This window comes from Lygodium microphyllum, unplaced genomic scaffold (assembly GCF_053477565.2).
Source record: "Lygodium microphyllum isolate KBCC unplaced genomic scaffold, Lygodium_microphyllum_v1.1.10 scaffold_34, whole genome shotgun sequence".
Classification (NCBI taxonomy): domain Eukaryota; kingdom Viridiplantae; phylum Streptophyta; class Polypodiopsida; order Schizaeales; family Lygodiaceae; genus Lygodium; species Lygodium microphyllum.
Window position 1 is genome coordinate 2,972,338 of NW_028229517.1, and position 7,909 is coordinate 2,980,246.

The window sequence follows — 7,909 nt, forward strand, 5'->3', positions numbered from 1 at the left end:
AATCACATTAGACATGTGCCATGACCCATGTAGGGAACAATAGATGATCACATAGGCATAAATGCTTGCTTAGTTTTCCATAACTGTAATAGACAGTTTTCAACCACTTCAATGCTATAACCAACAGTGTATTGTCTTGCAAACTAAAGTATTTTAAGCTCAAACAGCCTCAAAACATCTTTGATATGTACCATAACCCTTGGGATTCAATTTAGGTGCATACAAGCATCAACAGTGGTTTATATTACTAGTAACAATGCCAAACAAGCTTTCCACAAGCTATAACCAACCAATTCACTATATCACAATAGTGAAATTAGTCTAGATTTGGAGTATTTACAACCCACAACATCTCACGAGACATCCACATCCCATGTGGCAAAGTTTAGACATTGATAGGTATCAAGTAAGCATCACTGTGCTTCAACTATCAAGCATAATTTGTCATACATTCACGTATAGATTTCAATTTTCTCTTGCCTTCCAAATCTGAGTTTCAAACTCTTCAAGGCCATCCCCAAATGAATGAGAGTAAAGGCATATACATTGCCAAGCATCAATAGACAACAATGGAGTTCAATATAGCTCCTAATGAGCTACAACCAAGTAGATGTATGCTGTCTTTGTATGACTAACATCAGACCTGCTTTGTTTTCTAGCCAATGTTTCATTCAAACATCCCACACATGGGCTGAGACCCAAAATGCCAATGCTATGGAGTATTCTTCAATCCCTGACAAGATTTGCATGGCATTTTTCTTCAACATGGAGCTCCAAATGCAAGCATAGCTTGTGTTTACTATTGCCCTCTTCTTGTTAGTCTAAAAATAGGCACAACCTGTCCTGCCCACATTTTTTATGCTACTAAAATTGTTGAGGTCAATGCTCATTGTGAAGAGGTCCAATGATTGCCAATAACCCCTGCAAACAAGCCTCAATAAGCTTTGAGCATTGTTTGGTAGGTACACCACAAAAACATACCTAGAACTTGAGCTATTGGGTGCCAACACTTTAGGATAGCTCTTTCCTCCTATATACCACTCACAGATCTCTTCATTCTAGCTCCTCCAACTCCAATACCAAGCTTCTTGGCTTCATACACTTCACGGGGTCATGGGTTCATTGCTCTAATACCATGTTAGAAGAATGAGAGAGAGAGAGAGAGAGAGAGAGAGAGAGAGAGAGAGAGAGAGAGAGAGAGAGAGAGAGAGAGAGAGAGAGAGAGAGAGAGAGAGAGAGAGAGAGAGAGAGAGAGAGAGAGAGAGAGAGAGAGAGGGGCAATAGAGAGTAGCCAGCTCTCAATATACTCTTTCTTCATTATTTATCACTCTTACTCTAATTGAGTAACACAAAGTACAATGTACTACAACCCAAGTCAACAAGAAGTGTAAAGAGACAGTCTAACTGACTTTATTACACACACATTTCATCCAACCAAAATCTACTGTTGGATAGAGTCGGCAAAAGTATTGACTAAGCTTGCATATCTCAATACATGGAGAGATTTAAAGGGGAATAAATTTTGAGAAATGTACATAGTTTCTCACAACCTATGATCCTGACAGGCATAATGGATCAATCACAGTGAGTAATAACCATGGAAAGAAACAGCCTCAGACCCCTCTTAATCCAATAGTGGTGTGCAAAGCTTTGGACTACCAGATAAGTATGAGAAGCAACCAAAGAGAGATGTTTATGCAATGCTAAGGGATGGATTAAAAAAAAGGTTTTCACTAGTGATGACATTGGCCTAGAAGATATCCTAGATCCCTCAAACTAAAATTTAAGCTAAACTAATACATGCCCTATTCCTTAGAAACAAGTACAACTCCCTAATAAGATCCAAGTTGCAATGCTGAAAAGTGTGGCTACTTGGGCAATGGATAACAAAACCCTCAATTTATACATCATAAAAATTATCCATGATGTGGCAAAGGCAATGAGCTTTGGTGCACAAGAGTCCAAAAAATCAAGACCCATGTCAATAAGCAAGTAGAGAGGTAGAAAGGAAGAAGGCAATAACCAACGCCACTCTATTGGGATTTGGTGGGGTACTAATAGCCATTATACAAGAAGTCACCAAGGAATTACATCTAGGAGTAGAACCATTAGCACAAGAACCTTCAATCATAGCAATACAAGAGGTGACATCCACATGCATTGAAACTCTAGAGTATGGACCCTCAAGGGAGCAAGAGGAAGAGGAAATCATGAGATTGTAATATGAGGTAGAGGAGATTGCAAGTAGGTTTTTTGCCACATGGAAAATTTTCCAAAACAAGAAAGCACCTAGTAAAAGAGCTATAACTGAAACCCCTAGGATAAGCCCACTTAGAGAACATGAAGTGACTCCCCCCAGGGCCCATAACAACTGATATTCAAGCTCAAGCCATGGCACTAGAGAGACCACCTTAGTTGAGGAGAAAGAGGTTACAAGATCCACAATATAGGAGGATGAAAACCTAGCAATAGCAACAAAAGGCACAATCCATATCCATTAGAACAAAAGAAGGGAGAAATTTTATCATCAAGGTATCAACCAAACAAGAGAAGGGCATGATTGAAGAGGAGAAAGAACTCAAAAAAGTGAAAGAAGCCTCCAAAAGAGAGGAAGATGAATGAAGGAAAAAACAACAAGAGGACGACGAGTGCCTTAGAAAGAAAGAGTAGGAAGTCATGGCCTTAGCACAGTAGAGAGCCTATTTTAAACCCTGTGGTAAGAATCAGGACCCTCAAGAGTAGAAGAGCTAGCTTTGATGCGCCTCAAGTTGGGAGGGTGTTAGAAGAAGCCCTTGTCACTAGTATCAAACAATTGGAAGTTGTAGATCTAGACTCTAATAAAAAAGTTCCTAAAATGCCAAGAGTGGAAGGGTCCTAAGCTTCCTTACCTATGAACACACCCTAAGCCAAGCACCAGGTTTTGAAGAGTTGTTCAAAGAGTTGGAAGAGCAAAGAGGTAAGCTGGATGAGGAGAGAAAGTCAGCCTTAACAGCTTTAGAAAAAAAAAGAGAGCCCATTCCACATATTGACAAGAGAAAATGAGAGATATTTTTAGTCTCAAAGGAGAACTGGCTGCGATTAGGGAAGGCAATGACAAGGGAAAATGATATGAAGAGTTGCAGGAACAATGTGAAGTAGAAAGAGAAAATCGTGTGCAACTCGAAGGCTAGCATGCCCAAGTAAAGACAAAGCTAAGTTAGAACTAGAATTAGAGGAGATGAAGTAGGTCCAAGGACAAAAAATAAGGGAGATGAAGGAGGCAAAGCAATCCAAGAGGAAACAAAAGATTTGGAAGCTATAGTGGAATTGGAAAATGAGACAAAAAATTTGCATATAACTATACCCAACTCCAAAAGCAACTACTTTATGAAGTGCAGCATAGGAATATCCTTGCCCAAACCTAGCAAGAATAGTAAATCATGGTGTAAATCCTTGCTAAATGATAAAACAAAAGGCTAGAGATAGCAAAGAAAAAGGTGAGTTAGTGGGAATAAAAGAATGTGGATGCATTGCAAAACATGCTATCCATTTAGTGCAAGGAGAATGTGAAAGAAGTCTAGCAGTGGAAAGAGCTAAGGCAATTGAAGTAGTGACACAAGTTTAATAGCAAGGCTTGATTAACACATTACTTGAGGTGTGGTATCCATGCAAAGATGACATGATAGACAATCTCAAGAAAAAGATGCAACTCACTAGCCCCTCACCAAGTAGGTACTCAAGCACAATCTAAAGGTGACAGTTCCCCAGCAAGAAAACAATATGACAAAGAAGGAATATATTGTAACACTTCGTCGTGGTAGTGAGACCCCCCCCCCCCCTTTTAAACAAATTCAAACAAATTTTTTTTTATGGCTCCCCCCTGTTCACGCCGCCAACTAGTGGAGGGAGAGGGGGAGCTAAACACATAGTTGACGAAGGTAAGGGAGGAGATCGTGATGGCAAGGGGGAGATGACGTGGTGATGAGGATCATTGCAACATCCTTAAAGATGTCGATAACAACGACTTTGATGGGGGGGAGGGGGACACATATGCCACCTCCAACCCCCCCACTACCCTTCTTTTTAGGCCACATGGTGACAAGTACACATGCCATTAGAGTGGAGCTAAGGGCCCTTATCACACTCCTAAAAAGCCCCAATCAATACCCATCTCACTCCTAAACCCCCCCCCCCCCCTTAAGGAAAAAAACATGATAAATTTCTTCTTTTTTTCCCCTCTGCTGGCTGGTTTGAGAGAGAGAGAGAGAGAGAGAGAGAGAGAGAGAGAGAGAGAGAGAGAGAGAGAGAGAGAGAGAGAGAGAGAGAGAGAGAGAGAGAGAGAGAGAGAGAGAGAGAGAGAGAGAGAGAGAGAGAGAGAGAGAGAGAGAAGGGGAACTTAGATTAAGAGAGAAAGGGAGAGAGAGAGATAGAAGAGGCTCAAGGGCAATTCCTTTCTTGGACGAAGCTTCAAGTACCCTCTCTCCCCATCGCTATTTCTTGAGATCTCTCCATCGACCACCTCTACTTGACAAAAAGATTGTGAAAGTCAAGGCAAGTCATAGGGAACTCTGACTCAAAGGAGTGCTCTGAGAGAAGTGAAGGCCATATTCCAAGCTTTGAAATGGCCCCAAAGTGCAAACTCTCCCAAGTAACCAGAAAATCCGCAACCACGGAAGGAGGATCAGGCAAGGATGTCATCACTAACATGAATGGGTTTTTGGGTTTAAACGCTAATTCGACACTCCAAAAACAAGTATAGTTATGATGTCTAATGAACAGAACAGTAAAGCCTAATCATCGCAAAAAGAAATTTTACTTTTGCATCGCGTAAATTGCTTGACTGGAAAGGTAGTTGTAAGGGCTTAATGACCATGATTTACCACAAATTGATTAAGCATCTACGTGTTGTTGCAATACTAAGCCGAGTATTAGGTTTGAATTTTTGCAAGTGCATCTTGGATTGCCAATGTATATAAATATTTTGTGTAGGTTGATTGCATCCTATAGACCATTAGAGTGAATTTACTCGCATTTACATTAGATATGATGAACTCATGTACACTCGTACTTAAATACTTAGGTCACGCTTTATGATTTGCATAAATGAACTAGAATGAATTTTCATGAATAGGAATCCCGCATTATATCATCAACTCAGGAAAGACTTGCATCTAGATTTGCGTGGCATCATGGATAGTTTCAATTGCACTACATAATAGGATTCATCTTAAAAGATAGATTTAAGATGCACATGTGAATTGCTAAACTTAATTGCAAGAGGTAGTTCAGTAAATGAAATCCTATATGATAAATAAGGGTAGGGTTTAATTTGACTCAATTAGGATTTAATTGTAAATAAGCCAAATTATTGTTACAATTTTATGTTAACTTAGAGTCAAGTAAACATGCTCTTTGGTCTCTATCCTAACAATTAGCCGCGATGAGTCCAAAACACCCTTCGAGATATCATTTTTAAAATATGATACATCTCGAAGCCAATACAAGAAAACTCGAATGTTGTTTCCACAAGAAAGAATGAACGTTTGCCACATGACATTCGATGCTCGCAACTATTAAAGGATTAGAAAATTAGGGGAACTACCATCTGAAAACTATCAGATATAGATCTAATAGCGAAATTGCTTGCTCCTATCACATAGGATTGAGGTTGGAATGAGGATATTCTCTATCCACTCTTAACTTATGAGAGGAATGAACAAAATTTCCTGTTATCTTGAGGGAATGAAACCCTAGGGTAAACTTAGAAACCTCGATAAAGTTCCAAGGTGGGAAAATGGTTACCAACTAACCTATTGAAATCCTAGTTTGAGTCATCTAAGACCTGTGACCTTAAGATAAGAACCTCAAACTAAAGGATTAGCAAATTAGGAAAACTACTATCCAAATATAGATCTAGCAAAATTTCTCGCTCTTATCATATAGGATTGAGGTCAGAATGAGGGTATTCTCTATCTCTCAGAAAACAGAGGTTTTACAGAAGCTCAACAAAGGGTTAATAGAACCATATAGAAGGTCATCTCAGAAAGACTTTAGCTCAACTTAAATCATTCAAAACCATCAAGAATCAATCAATAAGCTTCCAAACACTCTCAAACTCCATCAATCATTATTCCAAACCCCTCATACAAAAGATATAAAGGAAGCTCACACTCAACCACCAAGATCCATGAACTGCTTATTCGTTCAAGCATTTCAAGGAGCACTAATGGCTACCTCTCACATAGGCGATGCACTATCCCTCTCTACAAGTGTAGTGAGCTTACCTTGATGCCCAATTGAGTTGCTTCCTCTCTCAAGCACTCCGATAGCTCCTTCATCATGCAAGATCAAGCATCCTCAAGCCTCTTCCTCTAAGCTCCATCCTCCTTGATCCCTCACCCTCACACACTCACTTCCTCACACTCCCACACTCCCTCTCTCGAGTACACACAAGCAAGCAAAGAGAAGAGAAGAAGAGAAGAAGAAGAGTCCACTTTGCCACACACCAAAAAATGAGCTCTTCATTCACTTTTCAACTTTATATAAAAAACCCTAAATCCCTTTTGGGCAGTCATCCCTATTTTTACATGGCCGCCTAGGCCCTCTTTCCCATAGTCCTCCTATCTTCCTAGCTTCCTTTCCACTACCCATCTTCCTTTACAATTTGCACAAGAGGGAGCTTGGTGCTCTTTTGTAAAAAGTTTTGGGGATGCCTTGCATTTAAGAATGTGCTTCTACCTTTGACTTAGCTTGTGCTTTTCCTTTTTTTTTGTGCTTTCTTTTTGTGCTGAGGTTAACATTACCCCCTCCTAGTTTAGTGCTAGTCCCAAGGCACTGATGGGTAGTGATTGAAAGCTGGTATGGGTGTGGCTGCATGGCTTTTTGAGTTTATATATAAGCACTTGCGGGGGATGGTGTTTGGTGGACTGGTCTTGAAATTGATCACATAGTTGGAGCAGGTGACACTGACATGGAGTGGATCTGTCCCTTGAATATGGTGTTGGATGGATCGCCCTTCTCATCGGTCGAGGTTGCAATGACATGAGTGGAACTTGGCATTTCCCCATTCCCTTCAAGTTTCCTTATCTCTTCATCTATGTCTATTCAGAGGTCACCATTCACACAAGAGGAAACCTATATTCCTCATAAAATGAATTACATTGCACCTCGTGCTTTCCTTGTGAGGGCCTTCAGAGGTTCTCCTTCATTCTTGAGAGAGGCTTGCTAGAATATTCAATGCTTACCATCATCCTTAAGAGAGCATCCTTTATCCTTGACAGGGCCTCCCTCATCCTTAAGAGGACCTCGTCAAAGTAGGTGGTGCTCCCCTTTTTTCTGAGTACACCCCATGAGGCATGGAGTGGCATGTAGCCCTCCTATGATTACTTGAGGATGTTTGGCTACTAGGCATCTGTATGTCACATGAGCCTATGTCACATAGATGTATCCTCCTTGGTTATGGAGATGGTGACTTTAAGGCCTATAGATTATGGGATTTGGATGCCCAACAGGTCATACGTAGCCACCATGTTGTCTTGTATGAGATGCAGACACCTCTCAGGCCTCTTGATGAGCGTTCAGTACGCTTTATGGCTGATTTTAGAGCAACTGCAATGCCATTACAGCAAGTTGTTTATGCTGAAAATGAGGCACTTATTGGCCCAAATGACGTAGCTATGCATAGCAGTTAGGGTTAGGATGTTGGTGGTTAGTTGCTAGATCCCTTGCAGGCTCATGAGAGCCGTTTTCTTATAGTTTTGTAGGCTGGACAGCCAGCCATATGTTAGTCTTCCGCTTCGTTGAGGCCACATGTAGTCTTGAGACCCTGTTGGACGATCGGGATGTTGGCTCTCTTTCAGTGATTGACTCTAGAGAGTTTGACTGCTCTTTGCTGTCTTGTATGCGCCACGCTGATGTTATGTGCGACTCT